The sequence below is a fragment of the Carcharhinus amblyrhynchos genome, chromosome 24, assembly GCF_965287045.1.
Source record: "Carcharhinus amblyrhynchos chromosome 24, sCarAmb.v2.hapA, whole genome shotgun sequence".
Taxonomy (NCBI): Eukaryota; Metazoa; Chordata; class Chondrichthyes; order Carcharhiniformes; family Carcharhinidae; genus Carcharhinus; species Carcharhinus amblyrhynchos.
In genome coordinates, this window is record NC_137347.1 from 29,008,380 (window position 1) to 29,021,863 (window position 13,484).

Consider the following 13,484-nt stretch of genomic DNA (forward strand, 5'->3'; position numbering starts at 1 on the left):
GGCACTGTCCACCAGGCATGGGGCAGTGCTCGTGGTTGGCACGTGGAGATCCAAGAGGCCAGCGATAGGGGGTTGCAGGGCTGGCCAGCAATCAGGAGGTTGGCAATGGCGGGGCCAGTGCGCATGTGCCACTGTCCCCGGTGACAGATCGGCACATGAGCAGTGGCCCACTCAGTACTATGCTGCCAGCTTCTTGGACAGAAGTAGGCCCTGCCCCCAGATTTCCAGGGTTAATCCTCTAGGGCACTCTGTGATGAACAGAGTGTCAGAGATTCACTCTGGAAATCACATTTAAAAAACTAATGGGATTTACTCCTATCTTACACATGTGGGAACTTAGAATTTTTTTGGGAGAATGCCGGCTCTAGTGTTTTGACCTCAACTGTTTTCTGTGATAGTGAATTCCAAAGGCTCTGGATGAAAAAAAAAACTCCCTCTCCAAGCCCTAAAAGGTTTATCCCGTATCCTTAGACTGTGGCCCCCGGTTCTGGACTTCCCTGCCATTGGGACCATCCTTCTTACATCTATCCTATCTAGTCCTGCTACAATTTTATAGGTTTCTGCTAAACTCCAACAAACATAATCCTAACTGACTCAATCTCTCCTCATAGGTCAGTCCCACCATCCCAAGAATCAGTTTGATACCTCCGTTCCTTTCACATCTTGATGTACACTTATTTCTGGAATGTATCAGCTTTCGTCTCCTCCATAGTGAAGACAGTTGCAACGTATCTGGCCAATTCATCTGCTATTTCCTTATTTTCCATTATTAATTCCCCAAGCTCACTCTGTAGGAGGACCAAAATTCATTTCATTCTTTTCCCTTTTAAATATCTGTAGAAACGCTTACTGTGTCTTTTTATTTATAGCTAACCTTTTCCTCCCTACTTTTTAAAGCCATTATTTTGCGGTTTTTCATATTCTGTTCAATGGTCTAAACTGCCACAAGTCTTTCTGGAATTCTAAGCTTTTCCTTTCAATGTGATCCTATCTTTAGTTTCCTTTGCTAGCTCTGGAGGATATTCCATTCCCCTTGGCTTTCTTTTGGTCGCCGTACTTGCGCAAGGATATTTTGGCCTTGGAGGGAATGCAGAGGAGGTTTACTAGGCTGATACCGGAGTTGAGGGGGTTGAGCTATGAGGAGAGGCTGAATAAACTAGGCTTGTACTCGTTAGAGTTTAGAAGAATGAGGGGAGATCTCATTGAGATGTATAAGATGATGAATGGGATGGATAGGATAGAGGTGGAGAGACTCTTCCCACTCAGAAAGGACAGTAGGACTAGGGGGCACAGCCTCAAGATAAAGGGGGGGCGGTTTAGAATGGAGTTGAGGAGGAACTTCTTCACTCAAAGGGTGGTGAATCTCTGGAATTCTCTGCCCGTTGAAGTGGTGGAAGCTGCCTCGCTAACTATTTTTAAGACGCGGGTTGATGGGTTTTTGATAAGCGAGGGGATTAAGGGTTATGGGGAGAGGGCGGGAATGTGGAACTGAGACACGACAGATCAGCCATGATCTTACTGAATGGCGGGGCAGGCTCGAAGGGCTAGATGGCCTACTCCTGCTCCTATTTCTTATGTTCTTATGTTCTTAAAGCATCTTTGCCAAGTGTCACAAAACATCTCCCTAAATGTCTGCCCCTTAAACTTTATTAACTTATCCCCCACTTCACTTCACCATGCCAATTTGGGATACAAATTGTTGTTCATTCATTGCTCCAGGTCTAAATCCTGGACCGCCTGACTTCACAGCACTGTGCGAGTATCTTCATTGCATGAACTGCAACTGTTAAAGTGAAGGCCCACAGCTCCTGAAGAGCAACTATTGATGTTACAATTATGATGTTTAAGATTTTTAAATTTAGGTAAATAAAGGAAGTTGTGTTTTGCAGTCTGATAGTAAGCCTGGGTTTTGATTGTTAGAGATAAAAGAAGTAGTGTAGGTTGTTTTACCGAGAAGAAAATGCAAAATATTTATACTTGGAGACAATGGCAGCAGTCACTGAGTTTAAATGAGCAAACTCTTAGTCTTCCAAAGCCCCAAGAAGGTGTTGTAAATGATTGTGCTATAGCTGTCCATTTACTTCTAAAATGAAAGAGAATTGAGATCTAGGTTACCTAATCAGCATTTCAACCTAGATAGAAGACTAATGTGTCCGACATTTCCCTGGGGAAGTGTGCAGAGGAAGCCATTTTTGAAATTAGGTTGCAGGTTCCCTTACAACACAATGAATATCTCAGGAATGACAGCAGTTTCTGTGTGGTCTGCATAGAGAAGAGGTTGTTTGGCCTTGTGAGTTACGACAAATCGATGCAGGAAAAAGACAGTCTATAGTTGAACAGATGAATCTTGCAATGTTCTAGGGATACCAGGAGATCTGCCCTGACCTGGTAAGAGGAAAGAGTCACTGGGATAGGCTTTACTGCTGGTGGTTGTTTTAAGGAGCTGAGGAAAGTGCCTGAAGATGATCACTTGAAGTTACTACATGGCAAAATAAGGATATGGGAACTCCTTGGAAGTTGGGTGCAACTATGGACTGTTTGCTAAAAGACTAATTCCATGTGGAATACAATGTGAGATAAGCATAAAAGTGGAATGTCCCTCTCTATAAAATATAAGTTGCCTACAAAAGAAAACAATTTTTATTCAATACTGTTTAAAATGTGAAATCTTGCTATGTTAATTCAGACATTTGAATCTCTAATAAGTTATCTACCTCTACAGAGATCAGAACAATTGGCAAAAAAATGTCAGTCTTGGAGACAAACTTGGAAGCTGGTGTTCCCATGAACCAACTGCCTTGTTCTACTAGGGGTGGATATGACAGTTAATAAACTTACTTCAATCTGTGCAGTTTCGTTATCTGATACCATCAGTTGAATCTTCATCATCCAAGTTCTTTTCTGGTACTGGCGGGGGCTCTTCCACATCCATTTCATCTTTAGCTTCAAGTTTATCTTGAACCTGCGATTGGCACAATTTGTTTCTCTGTTTAACTATCTTTGCATAAATTGGTGCTTGTGCCTGTCTTTCTACTGACTCTTCGTTCTTGCTGCTACATCCATCCGTCTGCCTTGGATCTGAGTAAGATTCTTCCTTACATGGTGTAATGTATTCCAGGTTCTGTGGCTCTGGACACAGTTGTTCAGGCTGCCATGCACCTACCTGGATGTCTTTCACAACTTCATACAAACTGTCGTCATTACTTTCTTCAACCTGTACAAGACTGGTCAAATGAATACTTGGGATATGTCGGAGAGATGTGTTGCCTCCCTCCCCTGTCTGCTGGTCTGTGGGAGCAAAGAGTCAGTATTCAGTCAATAGTCAGTCACGTGATCCAGGAACGGACACATATAAGTTGCGAGACTGATCATAGAAACCCTGCAGTGCAGAAACAGGCCCTTCAGTCCATCGAGTCTGTACCGAACACAACCCCACCCAGGCCCTACCCCCTTATCCCTGCATATTATACCCACTAATCCCTCTAACCTATGCATCCCAGGACATTGAGGGGCAATTTTTTAGCATGGCCAATCAATCTAACCCACACATCTTTGGACTGTGGGACAAAACCGGAGTACCTGGAGGAAATCCACACAGACACGAGGAGAATGTGCAAACTCCACACAGATAGTGAACCAAGCTGGGAATTGAACCCAAGTCCCTAGAAATGTGAAGCAGCAGTGCTGACCACCGTGCTACCATGCCGCCAAGACTGGTTGCCAAAGTTGGTTGTTCCTTTGTTGGTGGAAATTATTTCCCTGACCTATGTCATCAGTACACCCACAGCCATCTGGGAAATCTTTGGGAGGCAGTCAAGCTGTCTTAAAAATGTAGAAAGTACCAGGATAATTTTTGTAGTCTAGGGGTGTAACATTTTCAGGAATTTCTTAACAGCAAAGGCACTACGTCTGAATCAAGCTGAAACTTGTGACAAATAAATAAACTTAAACTTGGTTTTGGCCACCCTCTACATCCTTCTGGATACAACAACAGGCTCAATGGACCGAATGGCCTCCTTCTGCATAGAATTCTATAATTCTATTACATTTTGCACCTACTTCCAGCCCTGTGGAGTGCACACACCTGATAGGCAAAACATTCAGGCCTAATTCTGGTGAAAGCTCATCAGCCTGAAACGATAACCCTTTGTCTCTTCACAGAAGCCGACAGACCGGCTGAGTATTTCAAGCTTCTTCTCTAATTTTTTTTTCAGATTTCCAACACAAGAATATTTTGCTTTAAAAGTAATTTATTGGTTCTAAAGTGTTTTGGGACATCCTGAGGTTGTGAAAGGCACTATATAAATACAAGTTTGCTGTTTCTTTATTCAGTGAAGCAGGAGAGTACACTCTTTAAAGCCAATTGCAAAAACAGCTGCATGCAGTTTACTAATTAATACCTTAGTGAATACATAAAGCACACTGCTGACCTTCCCCATTGTGTCTGCTGCAGTTCAGTATCTTTATCAAGATACCAGTGACTCTTTAGCCAGTCTAAGCAAGAGATTTCAATTCTTTAAAACATTACAGCCATTACATACCAGTGGTAGTAATCACTCCATTAGCGTTTGAGAGTTTTGGAACAGGAACATCAGGTTTCTTCTGCAGAGCAAACACAGTGATATACAGGATATGAGTGGTGCATCAGGTTTTGGTCAATGATCAACATTTCTCTGGTCTTATTCATTCTTGCCCACAACTCCTCACTTCCCTCAGCACTTTGGGTAGCCCTACACCATAGGAACTGCAGCAGTTCAAAGAAGACAGTGGCACTACTGCCTCACAGCACCAGGGACCCAGGTTTGATTCCTGGCTTGGGTTGCTGTCTATGCAGAGTCTGCACGTTCTCCGTGTCTGTGTGGATTTGCTCTGGTTTTCTCCAAAAGACGTGCCGGTTAGGTGCATTGGCTGTGCTAAATTCTCCCTCAGTGTTACTCGAACAGGTGTTGGAATGTAGTGACTTGGGGACTTTCACAGTAACTTCATTGCAGTGTTAATGCAAGCCTACTTGTGACACTAATAAATAAATAAACTTTAACTTTAATCACCATCTTCTCAGGGGCAATTAGGGATGGGCAATAAATGCTGGCCTAGTCAACAATGCCTACATCTTGTAAATGAACACATTTTAATTGGTTATCTGATCCACCAATAATTCAATGATTTTCATAAGTCCCAATCACTACTTCCAGATTCACTTTATTTTACAATAACCTTAAATCACTTTTGCACTTTGAGCTTGGGATCATCATCTATATTTCTCAAATCAAAAAAGCCAAATAACTAAATTAACCCAGCTGCTGAAAGTGAACGTTAGCTCTCAAGATATGCACGACGTATGGTTCTTTCAGGAATTAACAAAAATACTGTAGATTGTGGCTCAGTGGTAGCACTCTGCTCTGGGTTAGAAGGGCCCAAGTTAGAAGTGCAGACTTGTGAGTTCAAGACCTGATCATTAATCGGCACCAATTCATGGGACATCCCATTTCAGCACGTCCATCCCAACAGTGCATCCTAGGATCCTTCATTCAATCCATTTCATGACCATCAATTCTGAATTGGTGTATCTTCCTGACTGAACTTGGGAGTTAATCGACTGCAAAAGGTCACGGAGAGGCTAACAGGATGGACAGACAAGTGACAGATGGAATTTAATACAGAAATGTGTGAAATGATGCATTTTGGCAGACGGGAAAGGGAAAAGTAATGTGGTCTTTAAGGCACAGCTCTAAACAGTGTGTAGGGACAGATGAATGGCAGTTTATGTGGGAGATCTTTGAATGATGGGGGGGGTGGGGATATACTGAAACAGTATAAAGCAGTGAAGTTATGCTGAACAAAGGCCACAACTATTGTTTTCTGGTACCACACCAAAAATGATGTGACAGTCCTTAGAGAGGAAGAAGAGGAGATTCACTAAAATGGCTCCAGTGATGGAGGGAATTTATTGATAAAGTCAGCTTGTGGAAGCTGGGGTTATTGTCCTTGGATCAAAGGAGTCTGAGAAGGGATCTGAGTTGTACATGATTTAGGTTTAGGAGGTAGATAAAGAAAAGTTGTTGTCATTTTCTGATGATACAAGACATGGGACGTATTAAAGGCTTCGGCAAGAGATATGGGGGTATGTGAGGAAGAATCTTTTTACACAGCAAATGGTAATGACTTGGAACTCATTGCCTGCAGCAATGTTGGAAGCAGAAATGATCAATAATTGCAAACAAAAAATTGGATGAGCACTCAGGGGAAACAAACTTGCAAAGTTACAAACGGATAGACCGTAATAATGAGACTGACAGGGCTGCTTTACAGACAGCCAGTGTGGAATGACACAAATAGCCTCCTCTGTGTCATTGTGACTCTATGGGCCTGATTTTTACCAAGCAAAAAAAAACCTGCAATATTTTAAAATTGATGGTTGGGACCGAGATATGGAAATCCTGCCCCCATTTCCATCAGATAAAATCTTCACCAGCAAGAGCAGAGTACGATTTACATATGCAGGGAACCCTGAAAACAGCACAGCCATTTGGACTCAGTGCAGAGCTCAAACTGATCTCTCTGGCTATAGCAAGAGCCTTAACCAACAATGTGGCATCATGAGTTTATAGAATGAACACAAATGCTCATAGTGGGAGAATAATATCTATTTGAGAATTATTATCTGACAAATTTTAAATCCCTCTAAACATGGAAAAACAGGCTGAAGTGGTCAGTAAAAGTTAAAAAAGGCCCTTCTATTAAACGGCTTTGATTGACATCAGATCATTGGGTGTAGATTAGGAAAAAAAATAGAGTTCTTTGTTGACATTTTTCCAAAGCCATTATGTAATTACGAATGCTAGGCTGAGTTTCAAAATGCACAATTATCTTAGGGGGTTATGAGTTCACATTTTGTTTGTCAGTATAAAGAGTCTATTAAAGGATTGGCTGACTTTGAATAAAAGTTTGTTTTGATAAAATATTAACCACTTGAGGAGATTTAAAAACTTTGAATGGGTTTCATGAATGGCAGTTTCTTTACCATCAAGTGCATATGATTGAAAGCTGTATTAGGTTGTTAGTTTTTTTTCACCTCCACAGGGTTCCTGAGATCTGCCCATGATAGATACTGTGTGATAGGTTATATCATAGAAACTCTACAGTGCAGAAGGAAGCTATAGGCCCATTGAGTCTGCACTGTCTCTATGACAAAGCATCATTTCTAGGCTCACCACCTCCCTGTAACCCTATGCATTTATCTGACTAATTCCCCTGAAACTTAAGGGGCAATTTAGCATGGCCAATCAACCTAACTTGCACATCTTTGGACTGTGGGAGGAGAACACCAGGAGGAAGCAAACGCAGACACGGGAGAACACGCAAAAGCCACATAGACACCCAAGGTTGGAATCAAATCTGGCACTGTGAGGCAGCAGTGCTAACCACTGTGTCACCTCATGAAGATGAATGCCAATAGAAGGATGTATGAAGGGTCTTCTGGAGGGAGGGGGGATTTGGCGTGAGAGAGGTGAAGGTCAGAAGACTTAACAGCTTCTGAAACAGCTGAAAGAATGAACCAAGGCAGCCTTTCTAAGCTGCCTGCCTATGCACTTGGCCACCTCCATGGTAATCTAGGACCTGTTTTCAAGATTGGCAGGCCCCTTATTTTGCCCCACCTCCCCAGAGTGAAAATTGGGCCTAATGGAGTCTTTTAAACGCAGGTGGGTTTGCCAAATCAGAACATTTCCAGATTCAAGTTTCCTACCTTGGTAGCAAAGAGTCTGACACCATGAGGGGAATTTTCCCATCCTGCCCGTTATGGAAATCATACTGGACCATGCAAAGGTCTGCTGACCTTGAGTGGGATTTTCCAGTTTTGGGGCGAGTGCAGCAGAAAATCTCACCCTATGACTCCAGATCCTTGAACATTGATACTTCCAGCACAGAACTGAAAGAGCGCTGGACCATGGAAAGTGCCAAATTTTGGATGAAGCATTAAACCGAAGCCCTATCAGACTTTTGATGAATGTAAAAAAGTCTCACAACACTATTCAAAGATGAGCAAAGGAATTTTCCCTGGTGCCTCAGGTAAGAGTTCTCTTTTAAACCACAAGCGATACGTGGTCATTGTTTCCTGTTTGTTTGTGGGAGCTCGCTATGCACAAACTGGTTGCTGTGTTTCCTAGTGACAATTTAAAACTATTTTGTTGACAGTGAAGCAGTTTGGGATACCCTAAGATTACGGATGGTGCAATGGTACAAGTCCTTTTTTTCCTCAATCCCAGGCTACTTACTGAATTAAAGGGCTGAATGGCAGGCAATTATGCATGAAGTGTATCTTACTCACCATCGACATTATTTTACGTTGTTCATTACGACCTGGAAGTCCTTCTCTTATTCTTTCAAGAAGTCTAGTAAGCAATGAAAGGAGTGGATACAGTGTTTACACAAAATGGCAGCACCACCATCATATAGCAATTTTCAGTAGCAAGTAAATGCACTGGCGTGTGATTAAGTTCACCATTAGCCACCAAGTCTTCGCTGAGAGCTGAGGTCCATACCAAGCTTTTGCTTGAGGCCTAGTAGTTAGGATTGCTAATTCTCCTGGAATTAAAGATTAATCTCCAGAACACTACTACAAACAAAATCCTGGGAGAAAAATATCATTGGACATGAAAAATACATTGGAGGTGAAATGAAAAATTGTCTGTTCATAATGAAGAGTTGGTTTACTTTCTGTTTGGTTATGGGAAGGCAAAGAACCATGAGAAAGACATGTGGGGCAACCAATTGCAGAGTATGTGGCAGATACGGGGTGGTTGAAGGAGGCAGAGATCATGCGGTAAAACCTCCAAGAATACACAACCATTGAAAACCCCTTCCATGACATACTGCATTGGACTTTAACCTGGTGTTGTGAGACTTCTTACTGTGTTTACCCCAGTCCAACGCCGGCATCTCCACATCATGCCGCATTTATCTCAGAGTTACAAAGAAAAGGCACTGGGTGGACAGGGCAAGTCCTTAATCCATCTGCTTGCTTCTTCCAAAAAACATTGAATCCAAGTCATAGAACCCTACAGTGCAGAAAGAGGCCTTTCAACCCATCGAGTCTGCACCGAACACAATCCCACCCAGGCCCTACCCCCATATCCCTACATATTATACCCACAAATCCCTCGATACTAAGGGGCAATTTCTTAGCATGGCCAATCAACTTAACCCGCACATCTTTGGATTGTGGGAGGAAACCGGAGTACCCAGAGGAAACCTGCGCAGACACAAGGAGAATGTGCAAACTCCACACAGACAGTGACCTGAGCCGGGAATCAAATCCAGGACCCTGGAGCTGTGAAGCAGCAGTGCTAACCACTGTGCTACCGTGCCGCCCATGGAAGCACAGTGGATTCATGGTCCCCACAAGAGAGACACACTAGGTCCAAGCTGACAAGGATAGGCATTACACCTGAAGTCATGCTTGATCTTATCCAAAGGACATGCTGCATTAGGGAATGTGTCTGCCACACAAGAAACTACTCTTGTGTGTAATTACTCGTGGAACCTAGACACTTCCCACATCTCTTTATACTCAAGTACTAGCCATTTACAGCCTTTCTCGGTCCTCCTACCCCTCCTCCCGACCCTCAAATCAACCTGGAAGGCCCATATCCATTGAAGGACATCAGATTCCATGAGTCAAATCCCATACACACTGGAATCCAGTGATAATCTGTGAGCCCAATGGGTTCTGACACAAATATCAGTGCTACAAATATGACGGTTGGCATAAAGTGAAGAGTAGTAAGATCAACTTTGGTGTCCATGTTATAAAAATGGTAGAAGGGCACCAGAGGAGAGGCCAGACAGAATTACCAGTGTGATGTTAGAACTATAAGTAATGACCATGAAGAAAAATTGTACAGACTGGGGACCTTATTTTAAACTCTAGAAAGAGAAGGCTTAAGAGTGACCCAATAGAGATCTTCAAAATTATGAAAGGATATGATGGATTGGACATTGCAAATGTGTTTCCACATGTAGCTGCCATAAGTCCAGTAAGAAATCTAAGATAAGTCTCTGTCCAGAAAGTGTTTAGAATGTGGCAGTTGCTATGACATAGACGAATAACCTAGAGAAACTAGATAGATACATAAATGGGAAAGGAATGGAAGAATATGCTGTTAGGATGAAATCTGATGAAGGGGCAGCACTCCTAAAACTCATGCTATAAATAAACCTGTTGGACTTTCACCTGGTGTTGTAAGATCTCTTGCTGAGCCCATTCCAGTCCAATGTCAGCATCTCCCCATCAGGGATGAAATGAAGTAGGGTAGGAAGAGATTCATGTGCCTTAAACACCATTTCCATGTTGTATATTCATTTTAATGCTATAAAAATGTGCAGGACTCCTGTCAGATACTGTGGTACCAGCCACATAGTGTTTAGGTTGAACTTAGAGGTTATAGCTGGACAATTGGGGATGTGTGGTGTCAAGAGTCACCTCTTGTCCTGCCTGCACAGCCCAATTGCCAGAAGGAAAAGGCAGTGGTCATTTTGTGGTAATGCTTGGGGCTGAAATGACTTTTTGGGCCTGCCCTTTGCACCAATTTCAGTGGGATTCAGTTGTACACCCAAAAGGTCTAGAAACCCAAATGTAGGAAGTTTTCCAGGAGGGATTGAGTACAGTAGGAATCAAGTTTTTCTCCCAGTTCAGTTCCACAGCCATCAACAACTTTGTACATAGCTATAACTCAAAGCGATAGGCAGCACTCTTGCCTCCGAGACAGGAGATTGGGAGTTGAATTCCCGTTCCAGAGATTTGAGCACAAAATTTCAGCTGTCACTCCAGTGTGGTACTGAGGGAATGCTGCTCTGTTGGAGATGCTTACTCACAGACCTTGGAAAGAGCATGGAGTTTGTCTCAGAAAAAGATCAAAGTTTACCAGGCAGTGGTTCTTACATCACTTTTTTGTGGGGGAGATACCTACCAATATCATAAACTATAAAACAACTAAAAACATTCCATAATAACCAGAAGATTCCATCGGTGTGAAGAGGTAGAAAGATTGCATTCGTTAATTCTGTTTCTCTCCACACATGTTGCCAGACCAGCTGAGTTTTTCCAACATTTTCTGTTTTTATATTAGAAAGACTCCATCTTCACTGTCCAATATTGACTTGCAGCATTAGGTGTCAGGACAAAATCCCCAACACCCAGGTTCTTGCGAAGTGCTGCATAGCTGGCATCAGGAGCATGCTCATCAGGGTTCAGCTTCACTTGGTTGGTCATGTGGTTCACATGGAGGATTCCCGAATACCAAAGGCAGCATCCCACAGCTAGCTGAGCATGGGAACACACACCACAGGACATCGCAACCTTAGATATAAAAACAATCTGAAAGCCAACCTCAGAGCTGGCAAGCTGAATCCCAAAATCCTTGGACCAACCCAATTGGAGAAGTCTGTTATCAAGTGGTTTCAACATTTTAAGACGAACAGAGTCAAGTCCCTCCAGGACAAGTGATCATGGTACAAAGATCACAGAGATCCCTTCAACACTAGTTTCATATGCACCATTTGCAATCAGCTATACAAATTGAGACTTGGCCGAAAGTTTTTTTTCTAAATTTTTTACTCCATTCTTAAAGTTGTAAAGCCAATGCTCAGAATGGACTGGACAAACATAGATTCATCACTTGCTTGTTCGAAAAACCAAATTCAAATTCCAATTAAGTTTAATTTATGGCACCACAAGTAAGACAAACAAGATTCAAGCTGACAAGATAAGGCATTGCATCCCATGTTGGGCTTGATCTGATGCCTCACCGTGGTCTAAAGTTACACAAAACAACATTAATATAGACTGTAAATGATGCTTTTTTGTGAGATGCTCGTCCATTCACCTGTCCAGATGAGGGCAGAACGGTGAAGATGACTAGCAGTTGCAGGTAAGATTTGCATAGATGCAGTCACTGTGACCAGAAGGTGGATTTCCAGGAGACACCCTCTTTCTTCATGTGAAGGCATCACAGGGTCGGGCAAACAGCAAGCAAGCAGTAGTAATAGGGGACTGGCTAGTTAGAGGCACAGACACGTGTTTCTGTGGCCACAATCGAGACTCCAGGATGGTGTGTTGCCTCCCTGGTGCCAGGGTCAAGCATGCCTCTGAGCAGTTGCAGGGCATTTTTAAAGGGGAGGGTGACCAGCCAGAGGTTGTTGTACCAATGACATAGATAGGAAAAGAGATGAGGTCCTGAAGTGTGGATATGGAGAAATAAGCAGAAGGCTAAAGTGCAAGACCTCGAAGGTAGCAATTTCTGGACTACTACTGGTGCTAGTGAGAGTACGAATAGGAAGATTAGGCAGATGAATACGTGGCTTGAGAGCTGGTGCAGGGGGCAAGGAATTAGATCTTTGGATCATTGGGATCTTTTCTGGGGAAGGGATGACCTGTTCAAAAAGAGACAGGTTACACCTGAACTGGAGGAGGACTAACATCCTAGTGGGGAGATGTGCTAGAACCACTCGGGAAAGTTTAAACGAGTTTGGCAGGGGAGTGGGATCCAAAGCAGTAGGGAGACAGAAGAGAAGGTTGAGGACAGCACAGGAGTTAAAGAGAGCACATCAAGTAGTAAAGGCAGTGTCAGTAATCCTAGTACCAAACAAATTGGGCAAAAGCAAGACAGAGGGCAAGTGAAGTCCAGAAAAACTGCATTTATTTCAACGCAAGAGGCTAGATGGGCATGGATTGATACGTGGGACTGTGATAATATGGCATTTACTAAAACAAGGCTAAAAGAGGTACAGGACTAGCAGCTCAATGTTCCAGGCTACAAATGCTATAGGAAAGATAGAACAAGAGGTAAGAGAGGAGGGAGAATTGCACTTCTGATGAGGGAAAACATCATGGCAGTACAGAGAGGGGATATATCTGAGGGTTCAGCTACTGAGTCTATATGGGTAGAACTAAGAAATAAGAAGGGGGAAAATCATTTTGATAGGATTGTACTATAGGCCCCCAAATAGCTGGTGGGAAATTAAGGAGCAAATATGTAAAGAGGTTACAGATAGCTCCAAGAAAGGTAGGATGGTAATAGTAGAGGATTTTAACTTTCCCAACATTGATTGGGACAGTCATAATATTATAAGGTTGGACGGAGAGAAATTTCTTGAGTGTATTCAGGAGGAGCTCATTCAGTATGTGGATGACCCTACTAGAGCGGGGGCAAAACTTGACAGAAATGGTCGTGAGGGATTACTCTGGGACCAGTGACCATAATTCTATTAGTTTTAAGATAGTTATGGAGAATGATAGGTCTGGCTCAAAAGCTAAAATTCTAAATTGGGGTAAGGCCAATTTTGATGTATCAGGTAGGATCTTTCAAAACTTTTTTGGGGGAGTCTGTGAGAAGGCAAAGGGATGTCTGGTAAGTGGGAGGCTTTTAAAAGTGTGCTTACCAGGGCTCAGGGTAAGCACATTCCTGTTAGAGTGAAGGGCAAGGCTG

At 42.8% G+C, this 13,484-nt stretch overlaps 1 long non-coding RNA gene across 1 annotated transcript in view; it reads right to left on the minus strand.

The window, feature by feature from the left end:
- Window positions 1–2,844: 2,844 nt before the first annotated feature.
- The window catches only part of LOC145357961 (uncharacterized), a 29,336-nt gene continuing 18,696 nt past the window's right edge, over window positions 2,845–13,484 (minus strand). Inside the window, exons 3-4 of the long non-coding RNA XR_013889400.1 lie at window positions 8,327–8,390; window positions 2,845–3,288 (exon numbers count right to left, since the gene is read on the minus strand). This is a non-coding gene — a long non-coding RNA (uncharacterized LOC145357961). The remainder of the gene's footprint in view (window positions 3,289–8,326; window positions 8,391–13,484) is intronic.